Genomic DNA, 18135 nt, shown 5'->3' with positions numbered 1-18135 from the left:
AAATCGCTAGGCACGATTTCCTTTAATGAGGTCACGTGCAGCCTTCCACGTGTGCGCGCCATGCGTGCGTGCGCGCCGGTTGCTCTTGCGACCTACGCGTGCGCACCACGTGCTCATGCGCGTCGATAAGATTCTCCTGATTTGCGCGGATGCGTCCATCCTCGCGCGCCGCTTCCAGCCAATCCCATCCACGCGTGCGCGTGGAGTGCGCGAGCGCGCCGATGCTGCTTTTCCAAAGATCTCAATTCCTCATGTTCCTCCCTTTTGTACATGCTTTCTCCCTCTCTTCTAAGTCATTCCTATCCTATAATTCCTGAAATTACTCAACAAATATATCACGGCATCGAATGGCAATAGAAGAGGATTAAAATATGGCAATTTTAAGGCAAAATAAGCATGTTTTTCATCATAGAGAAATATTGGGAAGTGAACACAAAACCATGCATTTCTTGTGAATAAGTGTGAGAAATGTTGATAAAATCCCCCAAAATAAGTACAAGATAAATCACAAAATCGGGGTTTATCAAATCATACCCTTTTCTTGTCCTTCTTTATTCTTAGCATGAGGACATACTTAGTTTAAGTGTGGGGAGATTTGATAAACCCCGATTTTGTGGTTTATCTTGTACTTAATTTGGGAGATTTTATCACCTTTTCTCACATTTATTCAATGAAATAGCATGGTTTTGCAATTCTCCCTTGATTTGTGCTTAAATGTGAAAACATGCTTTTTAGACCCTAAAATTGGTGATTTTAATTCACTTTAATTTCATTTGTTGCCTTGATATGTTTGTTGAGTGATTTCAGGTTCATAAGGCAAGTATTGGATGGAAGGAGTGAGGAGAAAAGCATGCAAAGTGGGAGAACTCATGAAGAAATGAAGGAACCGTAAAGCTGTCAAGCCCGACCTCTTCGCACTCAGTCGACCATAACTTGAGCTACAGAAGTCCAAATGAGACGGTTCTAGTTGCATTAGAAAGCTAACATCTGGGGCTTCGAAATGATATAAAATTTGCCATATGTTGCTTCACGCTAAGGGGCGTGCACGCGCCATATACGCGTGCGCGCCGATTCTGCCGTGGCCTAGTAAGGTGAAATCGCCCCCAGCGATTTCTGAAGCACTTTGGGCCCAACCCAACTCATTTCTAATGCTATTTCATGCAGAAGTCAAGCTTGGGCAAAGGGGGGAGCAATTGTTTAGTAGTATAGCATCATGTAGGTTAGTTTCTAGAGAGAGAAGCTCCCTCTTCTCTCTAGAATTAGGTTAGGTTAATTTTCATCTTAGATCTAGGTTTAATTACATGTTTTTATCTTGTTTCTTTTATGAATTCTTGCTTCTACTCTTTCATTCTCTTGATTTGTAGTGTTAATTTCCCTTTTGTGCTCTCTTTTATGTTCATGCACTCATGATGGATTTGGTTTACATTTAATGCAAATTTAATGTTTGACGCTCTTTTTATTAATGAATTGAGTTGTTGATTTACTTTTCTTGCAATTTGTAGTTGGTAGATTTTACTATTCTTGCACATTTATTATGCTTTCCTTTTATGCCTTCCAAGTGTTTGATAAAATGCTTGGTTGGATGTTAGAGTAGATTTTGAGCATTCTTGGCTTGGAAAGAGTAATTAGGCAATCTTGAGTCATGAGAACCCAACTCATGTTGGTGATCTAGAGTTGTTAGCTAATATTGTTTCCATTGACGCTAATCTTTTGCTAATTAAATTAGTGAGTTGATTAGGACTTTTGGATTGAGATTAGCTAGTCTTGTTAGACTTTCTCTCATGAAAGATAATATGATACCTTCTTCCAATGTTGGAGATGACGTAATAAGATAAATTCTTGTTATTATTGTGGTATGATTGATTAGTCTTGTTTGACTTTCTCCCGATTTGTTGGAGTTAACTAAATAAGATGAATTAATCATTGCATGACTAGGATAGAAAGCCTATGATCTCAATCTTTGCCATGAATGTCTCTCTTTATTAATTTCTTTCTTTAATTGCTCTCTTTATTTTTCTTGTCATTTATTCTCTTGTCCTCTTATCAACCAAAAACCCCCTAACCCCTTGCATTTTCATAGCCAATAATCATTCACTTTATTGCAATTCCTCGTGAGACGACCCGGAGTCCAAATACTCCGGTTAATTTTCATTTGGGGTTTGTACATGTGACAACCAAATTTTTGCATGAAAGGACTATTGTTTGGTTTAGAAACTATACTTTACAACGAGAATTCATTAGTGAAATTCTAGACCACACAAAAGTTCGTTCATCAGCTCTCATGGATGAGCTCCACCTGTTCTAGAGACAGAATCTTATTCACAGTGTGTGGAATCACTGGGCTGCCTGTGAAGACAACTCTCATACCACGTGAGAGGCCTTCAGTGGGATTTTCTTATCCCTCCAGTCATAAGGTACTTTCTTCTTAGTGCCTTTATTCTCAGTGCTTAATGATGGTTTCTCAACACCAAACTTAAATTTGGTGTTTAGGGGCTTTGTAAAGCTCTGTACTGAGAGAGAGAGAGTGGGTTGGAACACTCAGTATTGCACAGTTGTCACTCCTTTAGGGAGAGAGTTAGGTTTGGGCATCTTGAACAAGATGTGATCTTCCCATAACTGCAGAACGAGCTCTCCCCTTGCCACATCAATTATGGCATTAGCAGTGGCTAGGAAAGGTCTTCCAAGGATGATGGATTCATCCTCGTCCTCTCCAGTATCTAAGATTATAAAGTTTGCAGGGATGCAAAAGTTTTCAACCTTTACTAAGATATCCTCTACCAAACCATATGCCATTTCCAGCGATTTGTCTGCCATCTCTAATGAGATCTTAGAAGCTTGCACCTCAAAAATCTCAGCTTCTCCATTACAGAGAAGGACATGAGATTTATGCTTGACCCTAGGTCGCATAAAGCCTTTTAAAAGGTAATTGTCCCTATGGTGCAGGGAATTAGGAAGCATCCTGGATCCGGCAGCTTCTGAGGTAGTTCCTGCTGAACTAAGGCATTGAGTTCCTTAGTGAGCACTGGAGGTTTTTCCTCCAATGTCTCTGTTCCAAATAACTTGGCATTCAGCTTCATCAGAATTCTTAAGTATCGAGCAACTTGCTCTTCCCTAGTTTCCTCTTCCTCATCAGAGGAGGAGTATTCTTCAGAGTCTATAATCTGCAACCAGGCATTCAAGGGAACTTCTATGGTCTCTTTATGCGTGCTGGTTTCTTTTAGTTCCTCAACAAGGGAGTCCTTAGTGGGCGTAGAACGCCCAGTTGCTCCCATTGTGGCGTTCAACGCGACAACTTGCTCATTCTCTAGCGTTGAACCCCCAAAAACTTGCTCCTTTTTGGGCGTTGAACACCCAGCCTCTACTCCTTGGCTAGTGTTCAATGCCGAAACTTCCTCTTCAGATTCGGCCTCAGCTTCTATACTGAGGGCCTTGCACTCTTCTCTTTGGTTTATTTCTGTATTACTTGGAAGAGTGTTAGAAGGGATCTCCTGGATCCTCTTACTTAGCTAACCAATCTGTACTTCCAAATTCAAAATGGAGGATCTTGTTTCAGTAATGAAAATGTGAGTGATCTTAGAGAGATCAGAGACTATAGTAGCTAAGTCAAAAAGGCTCTGCTTAGACGTCTCCATCTATTGCTGAGAAGGTGGGAATGGTCTATTATTGAATCTATTCTGATTCCTTCCGCCTTGATTGTTATTGAAGCCTTGTTGAGGCTTCTGTTGATCCCTCCATGAAAAGTTGGGATGAATCCTCCATGATGAGTTGTAGGTGTTTTCATAAAGCTCATTATTAGGATTTGTTGAGGGATTTCCCAAATAGTTAACCTCATCCATTAAGGGTTGATCTGGATTATAGGCATCTCCTTCATATGAGGCTTCTTGAGTGCTGCTAGCTGCAGCTTGTAATCCAATCAAATGCTGAGAGATCATGTTGACCTGTTGAGCCAGGATCTTGTTCTAAGCCAATATAGCATTCAAAGTGTCAACCTCCAAGACTCCTCTCTTCTGAGCTACCCCATTGTTCACAGGGTTCCTCTCAGAAATGTACAAGAATTGGTTGTTTGCAACCATGTCAATGAGTTCCTGCGCCTCTTCAGGCATTTTCTTCAGGTGGAGTGATCCACTAGCAGCGTGATCCAACTCCATCATGGACAATTAAGAAAGGCCATTATAGAAGATATCTAGCATGGTCCAGTCTGAAATCATGTTATGAGGGCACCTTCTGATCAGTTGCTTGTACCTCTCGCATGCTTCATAGAGGGATTCACCCTCTTTCTGTCTGAAGGTTTGAACTTCCACCCTAAGCTTGATCAGCTTCTGAGGTGGAAAGAACTTGGTCAAAAATGCATTGACCACCTTCTCCCAAGAGTGTCAGCATTCCTTAGGCTGAGAATCCAGCCGTAACCTATCTCTATCCCTTACAGCAAAGGGAAAAAGCATAAGCTCGTAAATTTCTGAATCCACTCCATGAGTCTTGACAGTATCACAGATCTGCAAGAAATCAGAGATAAATCTGTTGGGATCTTCCTGTGAAAATCTATGAAACTGGTAGTTCTGTTAAACTAAAGTGACCAGTTGAGGCTTCAGCTCAAAGTTATTTGCACCAATGGCAGGTATAGAGATGCTCCGTCTATAAAAGTCAGAAGTGGGTGCAGTAAAGTCACCTAGGACCTTTCTTATGTCTCCTCTATCTTTGGGATTGGCTGCCATGTCTGTATTTTTAGCTTCTTGTTCGAAAAGTTCTGTGAGGTTTCCTCCGAAGTGTTGTTCTCTAGCTTGTTGTAGCCATCTCCTTAGAGTCCTCTCAGGTTCAGGATCAGGATCAAAGAGAGGTTCTTTATCCCTGTTCCTACTCATAAACAAAAAGAAAGAATGCAAGAAGAGAAGAAGAGAGGATTCTCTATGTCAGAGTATAGAGATCCTTTGTTAGAGAGATAGGTCAAGAAAAAAAGAAAAGAAGATGTCCTTTAAAAAAGATAGTTTTCAAAAATTAATAGATAGAGAAGAGGAGATATTTTTGAAAATAGAGAGGCGAATAGAGATGAAATTTTCGAAAAAAGAAGAAAGAGAAAGTACTTAGAAGGTTTTGAAAAATAAGAAAGATAAAGGAAGATAAAAGATAAAATAAATAACTAACTAACCAACAAGAATTGAAAATAAAAGATTTGATTTTGAAATTCAATTTTAAAAAGAAAGTAGAGAATAAAAAAATTGAAAGTTTTAAATTTAAAAAGAAGATAAGTAAGTTTTAAAATTTAAAAAGAAAGATAAGATAAAAATTTAAAAAAGGATTAAGAAAGATAAGATTTGAAAATTTATAAATTTTAAAGATCAAACTTTAAGAAATAGTAAATATTTGAAAAGATAAGAATTTAAAATTTAAAATTTTAAAGAAGATAAGATAGGAAGGATTCAAAGTAATTTACACTCATATTTATAAAATTTTATATATAAATAATATATAATTTATATTTATATTTATAAAAATTTGCACATATAAATCAATACTGTTTGTACTCGTTTCTTTAAAAATTTTAAAAAATATAAATTAATAAAATTTATTTATTAAAAATAATTTAATATTTATACTAATTAAATAATAATAAAAAATATTAAAAATGATTGGCTTTAAAAATCTCTTTTAATCAATTAAATATGAAAATTAGAAGTTTCAAGTAAAAATAAAAAAAAAAGAATTAATAATTTAATTTTTTTTTCCTTCTTGTTCCAAATTAAAGAAAAGAATTAGACTGTCTAGAATTCTAGTTCTCACCTTTACGGCTTTACAAACACAGTTGTTCACTTGTTATGAACGAGAAATTGATAATTGAAACCCTAATTAGAAGAGTGACTGGCTGGTAGCTAGCTAGTTTCTTTCCCACAGGTAGTGGCGATAGGTCTCATTTAGATTCATGTCCTACACACCACTCGGCGTGATGCCGTGAATTAGGGGTAAAAGGAAAATCTTGGAGCACTTGCCGTAATCCCAAAAGCAAAGCAAAAATGGAGGGGCAGCAATGATGGAGGCTCAGGTTCTCCTTCAGGAACGCAACCATAGTGGTGTGCTTCATTAACGTAATCACTGCACTCTTCTTGCTCCATGGATTCCTCACTTCTTCCTACACCCGCAACAAACTCTCCTCACCTAATTCCAACCCAGGCTAGTTTCTCTTTCTTAAATTCGGTTGTCTTGTGGAATATTGTAGCGTTTTGAATTCGATTGGATCGTAGTTATTGCTTAATTTTGTCGAATATTCCATAGATTTAATTTCTTGACCAAATGGATATTGCATAATTTCCATATTCTTATAAATTTGACATTTTCTTTTAAATAGTTACGGATATTTTTTTCTTTTTCTTTTTTAATTTGAGTTTTTTTTTTCCGATTTCGAGCTCTCTACTTTTATCTTAATTCTTAAATGATTTAAGAATTTTATATTTGGTGTTTATAACTCGGTTGATTGACGAATGGTCCAATGGCGAATTTGGAATACGAATTTTATTGGAAAAGTGTCGCCGTTCTATTATTTTGTTGCTGTCCGCGATATGATGTGAGTTTCGATCAATAATTCATCTCAATTGATAATATTTGAACATTCAAAAAGAACAAGATCTTACAGAGAAAAAATAGTTTTAATATGTAGTTTTCAGTACCGTGTATGATACGTTGTTCAAAGAGGGTTGCTCCATTTTCCTCTTATCAGCTATGAGGGTTGCATTGTAGGTTATACTGGACAATAGCGTTGTACAAAAGGTGTGACTTACAAAATTTGTAATTAGACTCTTATTATGGTGGTTGGAAATACAATTTACCACTTCATTGTATATGCAAGCCGACCTCTATCCTAAACTTTGCTTTATTTTCTTCTCACATTCCGGAAATGAATCTTACAAAAGAGGGTTGCTCCATTTTCCTCTTATCAGCTATGAGGGTTGCATTGTAGGTTATACTGGACAATAGCGTTGTACAAAAGGTGTGACTTACAAAATTTGTAATTAGACTCTTATTATGGTGGTTGGAAATACAATTTACCACTTCATTGTATATGCAAGCCGACCTCTATCCTAAACTTTGCTTTATTTTCTTCTCACATTCCGGAAATGAATCTTACAAAAGAGGGTTGCTCCATTTTCCTCTTATCAGCTATGAGGGTTGCATTGTAGGTTATACTGGACAATAGCATTGTACAAAAGGTGTGACTTACAAAATTTGTAATTAGACTCTTATTATGGTGGTTGGAAATACAATTTACCACTTCATTGTATATGCAAGCCGACCTCTATCCTAAACTTTGCTTTATTTTCTTCTCACATTCCGGAAATGAATCTTACAAAAGAGGGTTGCTCCATTTTCCTCTTATCAGCTATGAGGGTTGCATTGTAGGTTATACTGGACAATAGCGTTGTACAAAATGTATGACTTACAAAATTTGTAATTAGACTCTTATTATGGTGGTTGGAAATACAATTTACCACTTCATTGTATATGCAAGCCGACCTCTATCCTAAACTTTGCTTTATTTTCTTCTCAAATTCCGGAAATGAATCTTTTTCAGCTAATCCAAGTCTTATGAATCAGTGTTACGTATTAAGTTTATTCCACATATTGTTGACTGCCTTGCGATGGCCAAAAAATTTTAAATTTATTTGCATCTTCTACATCCATTGGATACACTTATTAGGAATAAAGTATGGGAAATTACTATAGTTAGGCATTAAAAATGGTACAGCCAAAAACTTGGTTAGCCTGTGTAGACTTGTCTTATCAATCCATTTACAATTATAAGATGTGGTGCATGCTGTAATTTTAGTTATTTATTTTTTTCTGGTGTGAGCATACTGCAATTTAATTTTATGGTTGTCCTGTTTTATACTTATACTTAGCAGACTTGTTATTAAACATAGTTATTGTCATGAATCAAAATGTCTCAAAATCTTTAGCTATTTGATATGAATGGTGGAAATGCTCCCTCAAACAATCCCTTTAATTGTGGATGTAGAGTCCACATTCCACATTCTTGCAATGAAGTTGTATGAGCCCTGTGTAATAATTGGCAGAAGGATACTTGAACTGGAATAAAAATTGGCAGAAATACCAAGGGAGTTTTACTATTTCGCAAGCATGGAAAATTTTGGCATCTTATATTGTATGTTGACTCTAATTATGAAATGCTCATATAGTTTTCACTTATAAATTGCAGCTCAATTGAGTTATATTAAGGAATCTGAGGAGATTCGTCTTGCTATGTTACCATTGGAGTTGATAAAGAGAGTGAGTTTCAAATTGGTTTTGTTTATTTATTGTGTTTCTTGCTAAACAGTATTTTCTGAGCATAACTTGTTCCCAGGATGTCCAAAGTAGGAATGTTATTTGAAAATAATTATTTTCCTTACACATTTGATTTCTAGAACAAACATTATACTTCATTTTTTGTTAAATATTTATCTTTTAGCGAGAACATTGTCAACCTTAAAGGGGTCATTTTTCAAGTCATTCAAGAAGCACTTTCCTTATAGTTGTTTCTCAGGGTACTGGACTTTATTAAGCAACTTGCCATATCTGTATTTCTTCAGCCATATTTTTCAGGGTTTCGCTTCATTGCTGAGAGGATGTGAATTTGAAAGGAGGAATGTAATACTGTCCCATAGCATGACGCTATATTGTCATTCTACTGCCTCATGAAAAACTAAACCTGTATTTTTTCTCCTGGACAAAGTCTGGTCACTGGAAGAGAAATTGTGGAGTTGTAGTTCTGCAGCTTGTCATGTGAAATCCTCATTGATGTTAATCAGATACTCAGATCTCCAATTTGTCCCTTTTTATCCGAATCTAGATTGAAATGTCAAACTTTATCCATAATTACGAGTGGCCATGGGGTATTTCAAGATAAGTGTTATAATTAACTTTTTCAACATGGCTACAAGTTCACACACAAGAATCCCCATCCACTTAAGCTTTTTCATTTTTGCATTTTGCAGTTTGAATTTTACCATTAAAATTTGGCAGTACTAATGCTTTCATGTTTTAGTTATAACTTAAATTTTACCTTAAAAAATTGGCAAATAAGATTTATTAAACTTTTGAGTGGGCCAATATTTGTTACTCAATGCTGCAAAAGTGTCATTTGACTTCCTTTGAGGGGCTGATAACGGGTCAGAAATCTTTTATTCAATGACCAGAGGTTCGGTTATGCTGAATTTTTACACGAATCATTTCTCTGTGACTGTGAATGTCTTCCTTCATAGGTGAGAGAGATTGAGCAGGATGTATACACTGAATCATAAACAGCCCAGAAGAAAGACTCGAAGCAGACTGCTGCAGTTGATCTGTCTAAAAGGTTAAAAGATATCCGTTCCTTAAATGACGCTGCCAGCCTGAAAGGTATCTCGTTTTTTTTCTCCTTGTAAATCTACTTTGATTTCTACTTTATTATATGTGCACATGTTCAAAGATCGAACTCCGAATATGTGATGCTCATCACTTCTCTGTTGTCAGAAAAATATAAATTGAGTTGAAGTGTAGCCATGGAGTCTTTATTTCATTGTATTTGGATCATCATTACCAACATGACATATGCATGAGGGTCTTTTATTGATTCAGTAAAGCTTATACGGTTAGGAATAATAAATTCCTTGTAGGCTTATACATATTTACTGTTAAACAAATGATCAGTTACTCAGTTTCTACAATTTAGTGCATTCTTTTTCTTTTGACATGGACTTGGCTAGACATGCATCTTCAGCCAGAAATATTTTGAATCTTTTACTCTATAAATTCCAACAGTTTTTTCTCATTTGCATATTACTCCAAACCTCTGAGGCTCTAAAGTCCCATTTGGTAACAGTCTTAGGATACAAAACATGGAGATATTGAGACAATAGAGACGAAAAAAATCTGTCCCTATTGCTCCCATGTTTTCAGTGATAAGAGAATACAAAGACACATCTTGGAACAAAAATATTTTTGTTTCTCCTTCTCAAGTTTTACAGTTTCCAAATGCAGCCTGAGCTTCAGCGTGCTTGCTGTGCTGGTTCTGTTACAAAAGACAGCCAATGGCGCCTTTGTTATCATTCCAAAATGCTGATTTCATTTTATATATCTTCACTCTAGCTGATTGCCTACTGAACCAACAAACTTGTACCTACAATTCAAGACATGCACCATTCTGATTGCTAGTTTTTGTAGTTGTGCTCTCTTTATTTTCAATATGATCAAACCAAAAGTAGACCTATCATTTCTTGAATTGTCATGATTTTGTTGTTACAAATCTATTATCCAAATAGGAGGGTAACCCTGAAATCAGCCTCTTCTTTCGTGGTGCTAAGGATATATACTTTATTGAACCTCCTTTTTCTTTCAACTTTCTTCTTTTGTCTTTTTATTTTTTTGTGTAATGCTAATATGAACAAAGTAATGCCAACTTTGATATCTATTTATATGTCTTAATGTAACACCAACTTTATCAACGAACTTCATTATTAGTGGTCAGATATGGCCATAACTTACATTATATGTTTCATAGATGCAGTAATTTCTTGATTAAAGTACTCGTTTTTCTATTTCAACTGGTAAGCCGTTCATTTAATGAAGTATTGTTGGTTCTGCCTTCCTGTGCGAAGCCTGGTACTTTCACTAGTGCTAATATAAACAAAGCTTAAATTGTTTTTTCACACTATGCACATTGGTCTGCTGGCATTTCTTCTACAAAATACCTATTTATCCATTTTTGAGCTGCGGAACACCACAATTACCAGGATCCGTGGGCTTCTGATACCAGTTGATAGAAACTGAGATCTAACAGAATCAGGGATTTTATTGATGAACTAGGGTTTGTGAATCACAATCCCCTTATTGAAGTATACGGTTGGAACTAACCAACTTTGGAGAGAATTTCCCTCTCCTAAACTAACAAACTGAACAGATTTGTCTGTAACTGACTAAAAACTAACTAATCCCTAGTATTTATAGGCAGCAGACAGGCCTAGCCCTACTGCTCCTAGACCTGCTATACTAGCTTAAAAGGAACAAACAACTTGTTTCTATCAGTTTGAATAAAGATTTACACTTTCCAATGGTTTGATTTCCGTTTTATATTTGCAATTATCAGCTTTGGAGGAATGGCGTAGAAGAAAGATGGAGAGGGCCAGACAAAGACAAATGGAGAAAAACGGAACAACCTCCTCTCAAGCGTGAGAACTATATGACTTATAGTACAGGATTTAGCTCCTTTAAAGTGATAACATTGGAAAGGGGAGAAAGTGAGCTCTTATTATATGCGAGTCCAACTAACTTGATTCGAAGTTGATCAGAGACTCATTTTCTCCCTTTAACAACATGATCACTTTATGAGAATCCAATCCAATAGTACAAATGAAGGTTAACATGTTTACTTAAATGTGTAACGGGACAAATAGTAATGATTAGTGCACACACTGTATAGCAACAATCATAAGCCGGTGCTGAGTATTATCATTATAGCTGACTTCTGTTGTAAATGCTATTTCCTCTAAGACACAATTTGGTTGTGCATTGCTTGATACACTATGGTTCATCTTCTACTTTTTACATTATTGTTCTTGTTTAACGGAGATACCATATGATTCCATGTCATCCTGTTTACTCCGTGCCTGAAATGAAGCAAAAGCCATAGTTGCCAAGATTTAAAGTGCAATACATGCTGAATTTTATTTATTTTTATTGGAATAGGTTTTTATAAAACTGACCTTCGAATTAGAAATTTATATAATGTAAGATCACATTTATAAAATTTCTTGTTAATCTAAAATCATTTGGTATACGGTTTCATATAGATCGAAATTGATTGTAGTGTCAGGTTTAAAATATACATGGATATGAATTCTAAGAGTATTAGTGTAGTTTGTTTTCAAACTTTACAACTAGCTATTGTATTATAAGTATTTATGGTATAAATCATTTTTAGAACAGCAAATAAGTCGTTTTATATAAGGTACGATATATTTTCTGTTAGGCATTCGACAGTCAATATAAAAACTTAGTTGAATCTACATTGCATGGAACAAAGACGTTATTGTGCCAAAGCTAGGTCATTATCCGAAAGTAAGGTGCTGTATGGCTCGCGTACAGTGTCAAATGAACAAGAGTCGTTGTATCGGTACCCGAGTGTAGTGTTAAATGAGTAAGAGTTTCTGCGTTTTCGTGAATGGACGAGAATAAATAAGATAGTTCACAAAGAAAAAAGTAAAAGTAAACGTTAGAGCGATAGAATGTTGAGATTTGTGACATGGAATATAGACACTCTAACAGGAAAATCTATGGAGGTGGTGGATATCATGACGAGGAGGAAGATTAACATCATGTGCCTACAAGAAACAAAATAAGTCGGTGGGAAGGTTAGGGAGTTAGATACTTTTGGATTCAAATTTTGTTATACAGAAAAGGTGAAGAATAGGAATTGGGTAGGTATTATCGTGGATAAGCAGTGGAAGAAGGATGTAGTGGATGTCAAGAAGGTGGGAGATCGGATCATCTCTATCAAACTTGTGGTGGAAGAAGGTACTTTTCATGTGATTAGCACCTGTGCAATTTGGACGAGCAACACAAGATAAAGTTTTGGGAGGATCTAGAGAGTTTGCTCCAAGACATACCTTCGGGAGATAAGATTTTCTTAGGAGGAGATTTAAATATCCATGTTGGAAGAGAAGTGAATGGGTATGAAACTATTTACGGAGGCCATGGTTTTCGGGTGGTCAATACCAAGGATAAAACTATTTTGGACTTTTCCTCAATATTTGACTTTCTCATCGCAAATACATGTTTTAAAAAGAGAGACGAATATCTTATAACTTATAGGAATGGATGACACTCTCTCAAATCGACTTCTTGTTGACGAGAGTCAACTGATAAACCACAATTTTATGGTTTATTTTGGATTGAAATAAGTGAATTTTATCAATTTATCTTGCTTTTATTCACTGAAATAGCATGGTTTTGCGAATTTCTCCTAATTGTACTTAATGATTAAAAACATGCTTTTTGTGCTTTAAAATCGCTAAATTTAATTCACTTAAATTCCATTCGATGCCTTGATGTATTTGTTGAGTAATTTCAGACTTAGAAGGCCACGATGGTTTGAAGAAGTGAAGAAAAAACATGCAAAGTGGAGAATTCATGAGGAAATGAAGTTTTAGAGCATTTCTGGGTCATGTGTGCGTACGCATGACTTGTATTTCGCCTAACTTGCGCGTACGCAAGGCATATGCGTACGCATAACTAAGGACACGTGGTTCACTTAAGAAAACATGTGGCTGGCGATTTCAGGGCCTTTTAAGGCCCAATTCCAACTCATTTCCAAAGTATTTCAAGCTAAACTCAAGAAAAGGAACAATGGGAGAGCAATAGGATAGTTTTGGCCATGTTTTAGGTTAGAATTCTAGAAAGGGAAGTTGTTTCTTGTCTCTAGGAATTATGGTTTTAGGTTTAGTTTTTTCCTTAGTTTAGGTTTTAATTCTTGTTTTGATTTAGTTTTCTTTATTTGTTATTGTTCTAGCATTTTACTTCTTGTAGTTTTACTTGCTATTTCTTTTATTTTGTTTCTCCCATGTTTATGAACTCTTATTGATTTTGATTTTCTTGATTGCAATTTATGTTTTCATGCTTATTATTGCTCCTTTTTATTGTTGCTATTGCTTTCTTGCATTTGGTAGTTTTAGATTTTATTATTCTTGTTATTTTACCATGTTTTACTTTTACGTTTTTCAAGTGTTTGTGAAAATACTTCTCTTAGTTTTAGGGTAGATTTTTACACTCTTGGCTTGGAATTGAGTAATTGAGGTGACCTTGAGTCATTAATGTCCGAATTGATTGATAATTTAGAGATTTTAATTAATCTCATTTCCATTAAGGAGTAAGGCCTATGGATTGAGATTGATTAAGCCTAGTTGACTTACCTCACCATTAGAGGTTGACTAATTGGGTTCGCTCTTGTAATTATCATGTCATGGTTAGTGATACGAGAGTTGTTGATGTCCAATATTAATTGGTGATTTAGGGTTGTTAGTTGTTCTTGTTTCCATTGACGAGTAAGACCTATGGATTAAGAGTAACTATGCCTATTTGACTTTCTCCCGATGTTGGAGATGACGAAATGGGATTAACTCTAGGTAATTGATGAGCGGATAATTTATACGCTTTTTGGCATTGTTTTTAGTAGAATCTAGTTACTTTTAGGGATGTTTTTATTAGTTTTTATGTTAAATTCACATTTCTAGACTTTAATATGAGTTTGTGTGTTTTTCTGTGATTTCAGATATTTTCTGGCTGAAATTGAGGGACTTGAGCAAAAATCAGATTCAAAGGTTGAAGAAGGACTGCTGATGCTGTTGGATTCTGACCTCCCTGCACTCAAAGTGGATTTTCTGGAGCTACAGAACTCAAAATGGCGCGCTTCCAATTGCGTTAAAAAGTAGACATCCAGGGCTTTCCAGCAATATATAATAGTCCATACTTTGGTCGAGTTTAGACGACGTAAAAGGGCATTGAACGCCAGTTCTACGCTGCTGTCTGGAGTTAAACGCCAGAAATACGTTACAAGCCAGAGTTGAACGCCAGAAATACGTTACAAACTGGCGTTCAACTCCAAGAATGACCTTTGCACGTGGAAAGCTAAAGCTCAGCCCAAACACACACCAAGTGGGCCCCGGAAGTGGATTTATGCATCAATTACTTACTTCTGTAAACCCTAGTAAGTAGTTTAGTATAAATAAGACTTTTTACTGTTGTATTAGACATCTTTGGATTATCTTTGATCAGTTTTATGCTATCTTAGACTTTCATGGGGGCTGGCCATTCGGCCATGCCTGAACCATTATCACTTATGTATTTTCATACGGTAGAGTTTCTGCACTACATAGATTAAGGTGTGGAGCTCTGCTGTTCCTCAAAGATTAATGCAAAGTACTACTGTTTTTCTATTCAATTCAACTTATTCCGCTTCTAAGATATTCATTCGCAATTCAACCTGAATGTGATGAATGTGACAATCATCATCATTCCCCCACGAACGCCTGCCTGACAACCACTTCTGTTCCACCTTAGATTGAATGAGTATCTCTTGGATCTCTTAATCAGAATCTTCGTGGTATAAGCTAGATTGATGGCGGCATTCATGAGAGTCCGGAAAGTCTAAACCTTGTCTGTGGTATTCCGAGTAGGACTCTGGGATTGAATGACTGTGACGAACTTCAAACTCGCGAGTGCTGGGCGTAGTGACAGACGCAAAAGGAGGGTAAATCCTATTCCAGTATGATCGAGAACCTCAGATGATTAGCCGTGCTGTGACAGAGCATTTGGACCATTTTCACAAGAGGATAGGATGTAGCCATTGGCAAGGGTGCTGCCTCCAGACGATTAGCCATGCAGTGACAGCGCATCGGACCATTTTCCAGAGAGGATTAAAAGTAGCCATTGACAACGGTGATGTCCTTACATAAAGCCAGCCATGGAAAGGAGTAAGAATGATTGGATGAAGACAGCGGGAAAGCAGAGATTCAGAGGAACGAAAGCATCTCTATACGCTTATCTGAAATTCTCACCAATGATATACATAAGTGTTTCTATTCTATCCTTATTTTCTATCTATTTATTATTTATTTTCGAAAACTCCATAACTATTTTAAATCCGCCTGACTGAGATTTACAAGGTGACCATAGCTTACTTCATACCAACACTCTCCGTGGGATCGACCCTTACTCACGTAAGGTTTATTACTTGGACGACACAGTGCACTTGCTGGTTAGTTGTATCGAAGTTGTGAATGAAAAATGATTTATTAAGACGTGCGTACCAAGTTTTTGGCGCCGTTGCCGGGGATCACAATTTCGTGCACCAAGTTTTTGGCGCCGTTGCCGGGGATTGTTCGAGTTTGAACAACTGACGGTTTATCTTGTTGCTCAGATTAGGTAATTTTCTTTTTGTTTTATTTTCAAAAATTTTTCAAAAACCTTTCAAAAATTTCTCATCTGTTTTCGAGAAAAAAAAATAAATCTTTTCAAAAATATATTTTTCTTTAGAATTTTTAAGAATGAATTCTAGAGTTTCATGAAGCATGTTGAAGCCTGGCTAGCTGTAAAGCCATGTCTAATTCTTTTGGATAGGGGCTTCCAACCATCAGCATAGAGGCAAGTTAATTGGAATGTCAACCGTGGCATGTCTGAGTTACATACTAAAGCTTGGCTGGCTATTAAGCCATGCCTAACCCTCGGAATGGAGCTTTAGACTAAGAGCACAAGATTCCTGGAATTCATTCTAAAAATTTTGAAATCCTTATTTTCTTTTTCCTATATGTTTTTTTTCGAAAAAAATATACAAAAATCTAAAAAAATAAAAAAAAATCATAAAAATAAAAAATATTTCATGTTTCTTATTTGAGTCTTGAGTCAAGTTGAAAGTTTGGTGTCAATTGCATATTCATCTTGCATTTTTCGAAAAATTCATGCATTCATAGTGTTCTTCATGATCTTCAAGTTGTTCTTGGTAAGTCTTCTTGTTTGATCTTGATGTTTTCATGTTTTGTGTCTTTTCTTGTTTTTCATATGCATTCTTGCATTCATAGTGTCTATACATGAAAAATTTTTAAGTTTGGTGTCTTGCATGTTTTCTTTGCATTAAAAATTTTTCAAAAATAAGTTCTTGATGTTCATCTTGACATTCAAAGTGTTCTTGGTGTTCATCTTGACATTCATAGCATTCTTGCATGCATTCATTGTTTTGATCCAAAATTTTCATGAATTGAGTCTTTTTCATGTTTTTCCCTCTCATCATTAAAAATTCAAAAATCAAATCTTTTTCATTTTTCTTATTTATTTTCGAAAATTTTAAAAATATTTTTCAAAAATCTTTTTCTTATCTTTATCTCCTAATTTTCGAAAATAACATCATCAATTAATGTTTTGATTCAAAAATTTCAAGTTTGTTACTTGCTTGTTAAGAAAGATTCAAACTTTGAGTTCTAGAATCATATCTTGTGATTTCTTGTGAATCAAGTCATTAATTGTGATTTTAAAAATCAAATCTTTTTCAAAACTAATTTCAATCATATCTTTTCAAAAATATCTCTTTATCTTATCTTTTTTAAAAATTTGATTTTAAAATATCTTTTCTAACTTTCTATCTTCTTATCTTTTCAAAATTGATTTTCAAATTTGTTTCAACTAACTAACTAACTTTTTGTTTGTTTCTTATCTTTTTCAGAACTACCTAACTAACTCTCTCTCTCTAATTTTCGAAAATATCTTCCCTCTTTTTCAAAGTTTCTTTTTAATTAACTAATTATTTTAATTTTTGATTTTAATTCTCGAAAATTACTAACCTTTTTCAAAAACTATTTTCGAAAATCAACTAACTCTTTTTCAAAAATTATTTTCGAAAATTCTCTCTCTCTCTTATCTCCTTCTATTTATTTATTCATCTACTAACACTTCATCTCACCCAAATTCGAACTCCCTCTTCCATCTGTGTTCGAATTTTTTTCTTCTTCTTTTCTTCTACCCACACAGGGGCCTCTATACTGTGGTAAAAAGGACCCCTATTATTATTATTTTTCTGTCCCTCTTTTTCATATGAGCAGGAGCAAGGACAAGAATATTCTTGTTGAAGCAGATCCAGAACCTGAAAGGAATCTGAAGAGGAAACTAAGAGAAGCTAAATTACAACAATCCAGCAAGCACCTTTCAGAAATTTTTGAACAAGAAGAGGAGATGACAGTCGAAAATAATAATAATGCAAGGAGGATGCTTGGTGACTTTACTGCACCTAATTCTAATTTACATGGAAGAAGCATCTCCATTCCTGCCATTGGAGCAAACAATTTTGAGCTGAAACCTCAATTAGTTTCTCTGATGCAGCAGAACTGCAAGTTTCATGGACTTCCATCTGAAGATCCTTTTCAGTTCTTAACTGAATTCTTGCAGATCTGTGATACTGTTAAGACTAATGGAGAAGATCCTGAAGTCTACAGGCTCATGCTTTTCCCTTTTGCTGTGAGAGACAGAGCTAGAATATGGTTGGACTCTCAACCTAAGGATAGCCTGAACTCTTGGGATAAGCTGGTCAAGGCTTTCTTAGCCAAGTTCTTTCCTCCTCAAAAGCTGAGT

The 18135-nt window shown here is 35.6% G+C and overlaps 1 non-coding gene and 1 pseudogene across 1 annotated transcript; both read left to right on the top strand.

The window, feature by feature from the left end:
• The first annotated feature begins 4206 nt into the window (after positions 1-4206).
• LOC112732070 (small nucleolar RNA R71) lies at positions 4207-4310 on the top strand. The gene has a single exon (XR_003167809.1). It is a non-coding gene; the product is annotated as a small nucleolar RNA R71 (small nucleolar RNA).
• A 1695-nt stretch (positions 4311-6005) lies between these two features.
• Positions 6006-11304, top strand: LOC112727429 (uncharacterized; annotated as a pseudogene).
• Positions 11305-18135: the final 6831 nt, after the last annotated feature.

Source organism: Arachis hypogaea, chromosome 12 (genome assembly GCF_003086295.3).
Source record: "Arachis hypogaea cultivar Tifrunner chromosome 12, arahy.Tifrunner.gnm2.J5K5, whole genome shotgun sequence".
Lineage (NCBI taxonomy): Eukaryota > Viridiplantae > Streptophyta > Magnoliopsida > Fabales > Fabaceae > Arachis > Arachis hypogaea.
This window is presented reverse-complemented; position numbering and strand designations above follow the sequence as displayed.